The sequence below is a fragment of the Hydra viridissima genome, unplaced genomic scaffold (genome assembly GCF_058129835.1).
Source record: "Hydra viridissima isolate aposymbiotic clone 2 unplaced genomic scaffold, HvirCarnegie_v1 scaffold_16, whole genome shotgun sequence".
Classification (NCBI taxonomy): Eukaryota; Metazoa; Cnidaria; class Hydrozoa; order Anthoathecata; family Hydridae; genus Hydra; species Hydra viridissima.
Genome location: NW_028324315.1, coordinates 3,262,765 through 3,275,045, shown reverse-complemented (window position 1 = coordinate 3,275,045; position 12,281 = coordinate 3,262,765). Strand labels below are relative to the sequence as shown.

The following is a 12,281-nucleotide window of genomic DNA, read 5'->3' as shown; positions in this document are numbered from 1 at the left end:
CCACTCTCTAAACAGCGAAACATCCATCTCATTGCGGACGTAGCAAAAGTGTTTGTTCCTGGCTTTCTAAACTGCGAGCTCACTGGATTGACCGAAAAACATCTCAACAAAGTCATCATGTCGATCCCTCAGCAGTGGAGAGAGAAAATAAACACCCAACATCAAAACTACGACCACCGCAGAGCCAAAATGCATCTCAGGATCAACGGCTCATCCGACATCTCTTTCCGCGAGCTCACGCCTAAAAACGTGTATCGTATTATTTCCGCTAAGAAACATCATAGCGTTCCAACACACTACCACAAATGGAACCTTTATTTTACCGACAGCATGAGAGGCACAACTCAAAAAGAATGGGCTCGACTATTCTTAAACGTGCACAAAAACACCACCAACAACAAAGCTGACGAGGTAAAATACAAAATAATACACTTCGCTATTCCTACCAACTCCATCTTTAAGAAAAGAGGACATGCCCCGGATGATCTATGTCCGCAGTGCATGAAAGCGAAGGAAACACTAGCGCACATGATATACTCATGCGAAAAAGTTCAACCCCTCATAAAATACGCCATATCCATTCTAAACAAAATCTATACTCCGCAGCCTGCCTTCGAAAACACCTTTAAATTTTTCTTATTCTCACACGCAGAGAATGTAAATATTTTTAACCTTGGAAAAAGAATTTTAAACGAGTTGATTTATACAATATATTGTAATAGAATGAGGTCGTTCCATGACCGTTCGACTTTTACAAGACTGAAACTACTCATAGAGTTTCAGTGCAGGCTAAAAAATATTATTTATGAAGAAAAAGAATTCGCGAAACAAAATAACACACTGGACGACTTTCTCATAGAGTCTCGAAGTATCTGGGATGCAGATCTCAAACTAAATTTAGACACGAATTTAAACATCTATCTGAGCTAAAAGAAATACCCAGATACTAATTGAATAAAAAAATTTTTCTTTTTTTTGTTTTTTTTTTTTTTTTTTTTTTTTTTTTTTTTTTTTTCGTTTTTTCGTATTTCAGTGTTTGTAGCGTCTCTCTCGTTTTCTCGTTTTTTCGCTTTTTCGATTTTTTATGTTTTTATGTCCTAAGCCATATGGCATCGTACCTCGGCGTCCGTGTGTTTTGTTTCGTGATTTAGTCCTGCGCTTGTTCAGTCTTGTAAAGTCCTATTCGTGTCCGGTCATGGAGCAGTGGACCATTATTTGTAAATAATATCCATTGTAACATTTTTCGGACACCTCTGCAAGGCATCTGCCGGAGGAGGCAATAAATACCCAATACCTCAAGTGTAGTATCTGTTCTTATCAGTTTAATATCTGGTACGCCGGCATAGTCCGGCTCATATATTAATCTGATTTTTGGCATTTGGTCAAGGGATCGTAGGTTTACCTCGCCCTGACCGCGGGTTGCCTCGGCGTTGCACTACTGCTGAGTGCGGCCCATTAAAAAGAGAAAAAAAAAAAAAAACGGAACGATGCGGTTAGGGTCCAATCAAAAAACCACAATTGCGAAGATTGGGGCACGTCCGAGGCTCCCCACACAACGGGAAAGGCATACTTACCTGACGGGGAAGTAAACCTGATCAACATTGGTCTTTTTTTCTTCTCCTCAGGCTAAAGATCACAGCAGTGAATTACTTATTAGCGACCATCAAGAAAAATCATCTCGAGAATGTCATCATACGCCGAAGCTACAAAGAAACATCAAGCCTCGCGAATGGAAAAAGTAGTCGACATCAACATATTTATGGACCCTTCTGAATCTCAAAACCGCAAATACATTGAAACTCGTGCGAAGGAAATTAATGATGAGATCCACCGAATAATTGGCAGAGGAAAGGTTTCGAGCCTTACCCATAGAAGCAAAGGCCACTGGATCATAGAGTTCTATCAGACGATCGACGCTGATGCTTTTATAACTTCAGATCTGAAAATTAGTAACCATAACAGGACCGTATCGAAAAAAAGAAGAACCGAAATAGGATTTTTGATTACATTTAAGTGCGATCCCCTAATCAACGATGAAGAGCTACTCGAAGCACTAGACCCTTTCGTAGATGAAATATATACCATTACTCACACAACCTACGACTTTGATAAAAGCCTTAGAGATGGCAGGAGACTTTTTCGAGTTAAACTCAAAGTACCGTTAAAAGACCTACCGCACTTCATAGAAATTGGGGGCGTGCGAATCGCGATGCACTTCGCTGGAAAATCCTTCCTGTGCGGAGTGTGCAAGAACTCGCATCCCCCAAATGTTAGATGCACAAAAATGAAAAAAAATGACACTGAGATAAATAAAAACACAGAACCAACTAGTGACGAAGAGGAATCACCGGAGGAAAAAAATAATATCAGAGAGACCACCCAACCAGAAAACTTAAATGATTCATATCTAGAAAAAAACACCATAACTTTGAACTCACAAAATACCATCAAAACAAATATCGAGAAAAAAGAACTTACCACAGACGAATTTATAGTTGAATTAATAAATAGAGCGATTGCCACTAAAGTAAACGAAGAATTTCAAGAAGAACTACGTAACCTACCATACGATATCCATTGTTTATTTGCTGAAAAGTTTAATGAATTATGCCGTAGCAGGCATGCCGAATCATGCCGTAACTTAGATATTAGCGAAAAAGAGACAGAGTTCACATTAGTAAAATCAAAAACAGAAACTAAGAAAGAAAAAAGACAACAAAAAGAAAACGACGAAAAAACCACAAATAAAAGGAGCGGACCGCCTCCGACTCCAGCGAAAAAAAACATCAAGAGAAGTAACACTTCTTAATAAAAGAAAAATAAAAACACTAAACATTTAATTTTAGTTAAATTTATTTCAATTTTTATTTTTTAAACGCAATATTGTAATTACATTATTTTCTATGTAACCAAAGGATGAAACTAAAACACGCGAACAACACTCCATATAAGGCAATAAATTCTCAATGAAATTCGAATTCTAAAAAATAAGCAAATTTGAGACGCTTTTTTGAAGTAATCAACTCTGCTCTCCTTTTGAAACTTTAAAACTTCTTCATTTCTTTTTTTTTGCATACTTTTTCTTTTATTTTCCTTTTTCTGGCCTTTTTTATTTTTTATTTTATTTTTTGAGGCCACTTTTTGTTCGCGTCATGGTAGCCACGAGATTATTTATTTTTCATTTTTTTAATCTTGTTAACGGAAACTCGTGTATATCATGACTAGGGTCCGCAAGGCAACTAGCTGGAGGACCCGAAATAAAAATCATAATATCTGATCAACATGGGGCTTCTTCCAGGGTGAGGCTCTTGCATTGCACTTCGCCTGGGCTGACCCCTGCGATTACCGCTAACGTCGGTAACTCGACCGTACAATTTCTGGTAGTGGGGGCCTGCGTTCGCGCTCGCCCCCTTTAAAGATGCAAAAAAAAAAACCCTCACTCAGCCCTCTATGAGTTACTGGACGTAAACGAGTATTTGAGAAAAGGTATGTTTTATGTGTATTTATATGTTATGTATATATCCTCGAGTGAAGATTTGTCAGTGAGAAGGTAAACAAAGCCTCCTAAAAGTGTAAACACATTTTATTTCGTTCAAAAGTTCTTTGTTGTTGTTTTTTTTTTTTTTTTCTTATAAAATCAATGAAAATCTAGTCGCAACCAGTAAGCGTGATCGAACGGCTGCAACACCAGAAATCATTCAATGAATGGCTGTAATAAAAAACAATAATGGTAATAATTGTTGAAAGAAAAAAAAATAGTCGCAATGATAAAATTATGATAATAATAGTAAGATTGAAAATAATAACAATCGTAATAATGGTAATAAAAGATGATGATAGCAATAACAGACTAATAATAATACCAACAGCAATGATAATAACGATAATAACAATAGTAATATTCATAAAAAATAAGTAATGGCAATAACAAACTAACAGTAATGATAGTAACAACAATAGTAACAATTTCCATCCATTTTTGTATATTTCATATTGGATTCTGGTATATTTTTTGACTTGTAGTTTATGACTTGAAAACAGCTATTATTGCATGTTTTGATAAGTTGCAGCAAGTCTACAAATCAACTTCGCGTAAGTTTCCAATGCCTTAACAATAATCTTTGAACAGGTGTGTAGCTATGAAATTAGCCTTTGGTATTGTTTAGATTGCCGTTTTGGAACGATTGCAACATAGCCTGAATGTTTGGCAACACACCGCTGCTCGCGATTGTAACACCAAACAACAGCTTGTTTAACTTCTTCGTCGTTGCGAACAGCTAGCTGCAAACGACGAGGAATGATCCTGGCTCTCTGGTTATCGCGTGCAGCATTACCAGCTAGCTGTAAGATTTTCGGCGGAGAGGTTTTCAAAAACTCCAGCTAAGTAGATGGTGCGCCTAAACCGATGAGATTAGACACGACCAACAGGAAACTGAAGAAAGCCACTCTTAGCCTTAGCTTTTCCTCCTTTTCCACGTGCTAACATTTTGTTTTCTACTGAAAACAGACTGACAGACTAGAGATCTCGTGCGGCTTTTTGTTAAACAGAAAAGAGTTTTTTAACCAATAGTAAAAAAGAAATAAACAATGCTCAAATGACGTAATCTTTTAAAAACCAATAGAAGTGCGTAGAACGGAAAAGTTATCAAGTTGGAAACCACAAATCTACTTTAAATTAAATCCAGTTGCAATGCAATGAAAACAAAGAAGAAAAAATTTTCACTGCTAAGCTCGTCGAAATGATCTGACGCACCAAAAGCCGGAGGAAAACAAGCGCCAAAGGTGGCAAAAAAAGGCGAGAAGCGCGCTGGTAAGAAAGGCGGAAAAGTCGCTGGAACTGGTGACAAGAAGCGCAAGAGAAAGAGACGAGAGTCTTATGCCACACAAATTTTAAAAACATTATACGCATTAGAAAATGGGTTCAAATGAAAATATCTGTTGCAATCGTTATATTTTATGGAGCAAACATCGCCGAGAACAAATTAGCTGCTAAAATAAAATACTCGAGTTGTTCTAATCCGTCTTAGTCTATGAACAACTGAAAACCCATTTGTTTTTTGTTGTTGTTGTTTTTTTGTTTGACTTGTTTTTTTTCTTCATTTTTTTTTTTTTTTTTTCTTTTTTAGAAACGAAAACTATAAGAACTCTATTCCTGCAAAAAAAAAAAAATTCAAATTTTAGCAAATTACTATTGGCTCCTAGTATTGTTTGTTTGTCACCATGTTTGTGTGCGTCAAGAATGTATAAATTGCATTCAGAATTGTCAATCAAACCAGAGTCCGATTTTTCTTTTTCATTTCTTCGTTGATGATTATAGAAAGACAAACAGCAGCACATTTCTTCCTTCCAGGCGTTGTATACTTATTTAATTATATTCTTATTGGCGCTTACAAGACAGTTAATGTAGTCTTTTGTGGTAAATTTTAAAACTATTAAGCATTAATTGGATAGTTACGAAATAACGAATGTTGTTAATGCTGGTAAGAAAATACTAACAACGAGGAAGTGGATGCAATGTGCTACCGTTAGTACTAACCATAATTTGATCACAAATGGAAAAGAAAGAAAAGAAAACAAAAAACTGTTTGAATAATTTCTTTTGAATAACGAATGTTTTTCTTTAGGAAGGTTGCAGAAAATAAAAGATTGAGAGAGCTTAACTACTTCTTGATTAGAATATGACCATTTTATGTGCAACTGAGGCAGAACATGGTTTTTAAAAATCATTATTCAGATTTAATCATTAGATCTTGCTAAAATTTTTGTTTTTTTGTCATTAAATGCAAAAAATCTAACTTCTGCTTTTTTTTAAAAAAGAATTACACAAAGGCTTGGGCACTAGTATGAAACCGCAAGCTCTAAGATATCTAAAAGCATGCACTATCTTCCGACCATTCGCTGGGCACGGAAAAAACACATACTACATTTTAGTCACTGTGTATTAAGGTATGCATCAAATACTTGCCAATCGTATTTCGTTCATTTCGGGGTTTCGGGAAGGGGAACAATGAAATAAAAAAAAAAGCCTAAGATCGAATGATCGCGTACACTTTTCATCATTTAACTGACAGGTAAACTGAAGGAGTTACTACGCTCCACGAATTTAGTTTAACTTAGTTACTTAGTTACTACGATCTTAGTTTAACAACGGTGTAGTGGTTACGCGCAGTCCTACTAAAGTTATTGGTGTCGGCCTAGCGTCAAGGAGCCGTAAAGGTGCTTTTGGTTTGGTTTGTTTCGAATAAAAAAAAAAAAAAAAAAAAAAAAAAAAATGGAAGAAAAGAGTATCTAAGACAAAACCAAGACAAGTGAGTTTAGAGGAGTTCCATTTAAGTTTTTATCATTTATCAAGAATGCTTTAAGTAACAAAAAGTACTGCGCTACTTATTTTCAATGCTTTCTACCTTATATTTTAAAACTTGAAGCAGTTTAGCCACTACTGTTTTGTACACTTTACTCTCTCAAGTCTTCAAAAATACTTAAAAATAGTTCCTGATTAAAAAAAAAAATAATGCTTAGAAATAAATTTGCATTTTTAGGGGTAGTCACAAGAGACTTTCAGAGTCCGTCTTGAGTTCCTGAAATATCTGTGTTAAAATCTGCACTACCACTGCTACTACTGCTACTACTGCTACTCACAAGAGCATCCCAGTGAGCGAGGAAAAGTGAGGAGTTCTTCTCGCTCGTATCGGTGAGTGAAACAGAAGAAGCATCTTTCTGAGAATTTCTTCTTCTAGTTTGTTCACAGCTTTATTTCTTTTACAGTTAAACTGACACAAGGCCAACAAATGAATGGTCAATTAGGGATACTTTTCAATGGACAATCTGTCCACTTCTTTAAAACAATCCTTTAGTTTGATGAAAGATACGTGACAATTTTTTTTTTAAAAAATGGCATGTTCAATGCACTTTGAATCAAACCTTTTGTTTGGCTTTTTCATAACATGGCTTTTCAATGTTTTACAGAGTTTCTGTTAAAATTAACCCAGCCTCAGGTAGCAAGTCTAAGCATTGAAAATAAAATATCGAAAGTACTGAATTTTGAGTGTACATATGGTTCTGGGGCAAGGTTGGTTAAGGGTTAAGTTAGGTTAGCATCAGACTTGGCTCAATTGTGGCTGTAACTTAATTGTAATTAAATGTATTTTCATGAAGTAATTGTTATTGTATTTTATAAGGTACAGTCACAAGTAATTGTAATAATATGACTTGTAAGTGAATTACAAGTGCAAGTCATTGTAATTCAGTTGCTATTAAAATTTCGAGTAATCCTAATTCAATTACATTTACAATTGAAATTGACCCAAGTCTGCTAGATAATATTTTTAACTTTGTTCTCCATCAATCCTGAGGTTCTATAATTTAAGCAAATACATTTTTAGGCTTGATTTAGGTTGGGCAACATGTAAAAAATGTAATATATTAAAAATTTTTAAAAAAAACTTTGCATTGTTCCATTCACCACACTCTGTGAGTTTGTGAAAAATCGAGATATGATGTGCAAGGCTTTTCATGATTTTCTTCGTTATCTCTGCCATAAATTCATTAGTTGGCCTGACAATCTACAATTGCTCGATTGCAAAGTTCCCTGCAGTTTTCTGTATGGCTCTGTGGCTATTAGCATGAATAGAAATCAATTTGTTGACATTCCACCTGATTATGATGAAGGCTAGCTATATCTTCCAGTATGGTGCTATCTCTATCAGTCCCATGGTTATCTGTGGTCCAGGACTGAGAGCGCACTGTTTAAATGTCCTAAGGTATTGGCATGACGCATGGATGCATGAATATATGTATCCATGCATGCATGTATGTATGTATGTATGTATGTATGTATGTATGTATGTATGTATGTATGTATGTATGTATGTATGTATGTATGTATGGAAAATTGTATGTATGTAAGTATGTATGCATCTTTGTATGTAAGTATGTATGCACGTTTGTGTGTATGCATGCATTACTTTTGCTAACATGATGCTGTCAACTGTAATTTAGGGTCATAAGTTTGTCCTTTTCCATTTGTCGTTTGATGTTTTGAGTGTTTTAGGTCACTTTTTTAAATTGTTTTACCTTTTTGTCAGTAAACATTTAAGGAGTTCATTTCTTCCAATAAAATGCTTTGTTTAATTTATATGTAAACTGAAGTATTTCAAAAATATTTCTTGCTACTCAGTTTAAAGTCTTAAATTAGTTTACACCGTCCAAATTTTTAAACTTCAACTTTGTTTTTTAGATTTTAGTTTGTGAGAAATTGCTATTTGGGAAAAGTTTGAGGCTAATGACAAACAAATCTTCCTAAGCTCTGCTGTTTTGGTGATGGATTAAAGTACCATCGTTACAACAGATGAAAAGAACATTTAAATACAGAGGTTCTCCAAATGTTTTTTGACAGAAATTGATTCAACTTGGCTTTTGATCGCATTATGCATTTGAATCTGCTGCTGCCCAGTGTTATTTTTAAATCTTGGTTAGTTGGGTTATTTCTGAAAGAAGGTTAAAAAACCCAAATGTTTTAGAATGAAATTGTTGCAGTTTTAGTTTCATACAACGAGCCCGTGTTTTCATTGTTCAAACTTACAGTTACCCATCGACTTATTCAAATGCCCACAAGTTTTTTCGTTCAAAGGGAGGGAGCCAGCACACAAATTCGTTGAAAAAGTATCGCTTCTCGGCCTAATGGCTAAGATCAAGTGTAGTATATTTTGATTGATAGTAAAAGTTTCTTTAAAAGTTTTTGATTGAGTTTTCTTATTGAGTTTAAAAAAATTAGTTTTATTTACTTCGGTGGCTTGTTATCTGGTTCTTACATCTAGCTGTGAAGACACCCCGCGTAAGAGACTTTTTTCTTATAAACGTTCTTTCCTCCTCCGCAGAGGCGAAAAACGTAACTTTTTTCTGTAGCGAAGTCTTTGCTACAGAAACTCTTTATAAACACTTATCCAAGTGAAAAACTTAAAAGATATACAGCTCGCTGTATACTTAACTTTCTTAATTTCTTAAGCCGAATTTATTCGCAGAGTTTTCCTTCTAGGTTTCTTTTGACAAAAACCTAGAACACATTTCTTTAGCTACCCTAGCTAAATCAAAAACAACCTCATTTTTCAAAAAAAAAAAAAAAAAAAAAGTAGAAAAAAGTACATAGAAATGGCAGCTCAAAAAAGCCAAACAAACGAAATTCGTAAAATAAACGAAAAGAAAACTCCAAACTCAAACAAGGAGCTAGAAGGAGCGAATGGAAAATTCACAAATGCTGAAAATACCCTAACTCAGCCACATTCTACAGACCGAGTAGATAATAAAATTACTGACCCGAAACTCCTAAAGGAGGTCACAAACACAACAAAAGGCGGGTCAGCGTTTTCCTTTGCAGATGCTTTAAAGAGAAACCACCACCCCAACACAATACTCCCTACACCAACCAACCAAATTACAACAGACAAAAAGGCGATGAAAGAGGAAATTCATGCCAGAATTTTACAAACAGCAACTTACACGCCAGACCAAACACCACAGGGCATCGAGAAAAAAGTAAACGAAATACAAGCCGCTATACAAAAAGTAATTGGCCCGGGGGGTATAATATCCATCCAATATACAGGAAAGGGCCAATACACTATTGAGCTAAAATCGAAAGAACTAGTTCAACAGATTGCGATGAAAGGCCTGCACTTTCCAGGAGATCCTCAAAACGCTCCCCTCAGGCCAAGAAGAAACCCTCTGTTATTGATAACCCTAAAAACTGACGCATCAACGCTAAACCAGGAAATTTATGACGCGCTTTATAAATACGGGAAAATTGTAAATATAAATTATGGCTACTACAATAACAGTAACCAAATACGAGACGGGAGAAGACTGATCCACATGATACCGACCGTAGACGTAGACAAGATACCACCAACCGTAATGATAGACAACAGACTACATCACTTGTATTTCAGAGGGAAAACGGTACCGAAAAGACAAACAACGCAAGACACACAAAAACTACTAGAAGACCTTGTGATCTCCGACTCTGACGCAGACGAAATGTCACAAGACGAGGACGAAAAAGAAGAAACAGTGACAACACAAAAACAAAACGAGAATACACCAACAGACACACAAAACACCGAGACGAAAATGAGAAAAACAGAGACACCAAAACCAGCACCCAGGCCCCAAACAGCCAAAATACAAGAACAGAAAACAAAAACACAAACGGCACCGACATCGGAATCACAGGAAAGTACGAACGAAACAGAAACAAACACTGAACCTGCACCCACAAACAGCACCGACGTCACAGAACCACCACAAAAATCGACACCAACTCCTACACCGATGGACACAGAACTCACAATAGCGGACTCTAAAACAGAAGCCCAACAAAAACCACCGAAAAGAAAAAGTGTGACTACACCGACAAAGGAAACAAAACTAAACGACATAAAAACAAAAAGAAAACCAAATAATACACGTTTTTAAAACCAACGACCAAACAAAACAATATGAAAATGACTATAATATTAAAGACAATGAATGCTGCAGGTATGCGAAATCTCCAGAGGAGAAGGGAGATTTTGCATAACATACAGCATTCAGACCAAAATATAACACTAATACAAGAAACCCACATTACGCCAGACTTGTATAGACAAACAGCTACGCTATGCACAGGCACCATACTATTCAGCTCCGGAAAACAAAACACCGACGGAACACTCATACACATAAAAGACCCTACAATCAAACCGACAAACACCGTAAACGACGTACAAGGTAAATACCAAATCACAGACATACACATTGACAAACTAGACATTACTATGATAAACGTATACGCACCATCAGGAAACACCACACAACACCAATACAAACGAAAAGAATTCTGGGAAAACCTAAAGAACATACTATGCACGCCCAGAATTCGAGACAGACATTACATACTGGCGGGTGACTTTAACGTAACACTTTCAGACAAAGACAGACGTTCACCAGCAATACAAAAATACAGATGCATTTCACAACACGCACTACAAGACCTCATTTACACTTTAGACGTAGAAGACATTTACCGCACACTCCACCCAAACGAACAACAATACACACACTATCACAGCCAGACAAAGACGAGAACAAGAATAGACAGAATCTACACAAGCAAGACTCTAAGACAATACATCACAAATGCAGAACACCAACCCACCACACTTTCGGACCATTATAACGCACCGACAATCACCATAAACGTACAGCCCCAGCCGAGAGGAAGGGGATACTGGATACTGAACAACACCCTACTAAACGACAAGACATACATAGACCTCATGACAAAACAAATAACCACTCAAACAGAAAAACACCCAGACTTTAGACAACTACCAGAATGGTGGGAAAACACAAAAAAACAGATAAAAGAAACGACACTGAAATACGCACACAAACGACACAAACAGAACAAAACACAAGAACTGAGACTAACGAGAAAACTGAGAAACACACTGAGAAAGGAGGAACGGAAACATCTAGACAACACCATGAGCACGAACATCAGACACAAACTCGAACATATACAGAGACGAAAAGAAGAAGCCGCACGAATACGAACAAAACAGATACGAAACAAAGACGGGGAACGACCGACAAACTATTTTTGCAACTTAGAAAAACAAAGACAGGCACATCACGAAATAACGGAACTGAGAGACAAACAAGGACAATTACAGCAAGACCCCGAACAGATACTAAACGTTATGACAGACTTTTACGAATCACTGTACACCAAAGAAGAACTAAACACACAGGCACAGATAGAAATACTAACCGAAACGAAGACCCCCCGACTAACGGAAACACAAAGACAATTATGCGACGAAGACTATACAGAACAAGAAATCACAACAGCACTACTAAACATGAAAAACGAAAAGACACCAGGCACAGACGGACTGACAGCGGAGTTCTATAAAAAATTCTGGCCGCTGTTGACAAAACACTTTACAAAAATGACAAACGCAGTACTGGACCGATCGTACCTAACACAATCACAAAGAGACGCTTTAATCACATGCATTTACAAAAAAGGAGACAGAACAGATATAACAAACTGGCGACCTATCTCCCTACTGAACATAGATTACAAAATCATCACAAAGACAATCACGAACAGAATAAAAAATACATTACCACACATCATCAGCAAATACCAGACCGCATGCATCCCACACAGACAAATACACATGAACCTACTATACACCAGAGACGTCATAAAAATAGCACACACAGAAAACATGAAA

General features: G+C 36.4%; 2 protein-coding genes and 3 pseudogenes across 3 annotated transcripts in view; all 5 read left to right on the top strand.

Annotated features, from left to right (window-relative positions):
- Positions 1 to 12,281, top strand: part of LOC149877360 (uncharacterized) — a 253,109-nt gene that overhangs the window by 37,570 nt on the left and 203,258 nt on the right. The gene's annotated exons all lie outside the window — the stretch shown is intronic.
- Positions 1,284 to 1,461, top strand: LOC149877385 (U2 spliceosomal RNA; annotated as a pseudogene).
- Positions 3,275 to 3,412, top strand: LOC149877384 (U1 spliceosomal RNA; annotated as a pseudogene).
- The window catches only part of LOC149877356 (uncharacterized), a 243,389-nt gene continuing 237,007 nt past the window's right edge, over positions 5,900 to 12,281 (top strand). Inside the window, exon 1 of the mRNA XM_090073908.1 lies at positions 5,900 to 5,946. The gene's annotated coding sequence lies outside the window, so the exon portion shown is untranslated. The remainder of the gene's footprint in view (positions 5,947 to 12,281) is intronic.
- LOC149877383 (U2 spliceosomal RNA) lies at positions 8,664 to 8,833 on the top strand (annotated as a pseudogene).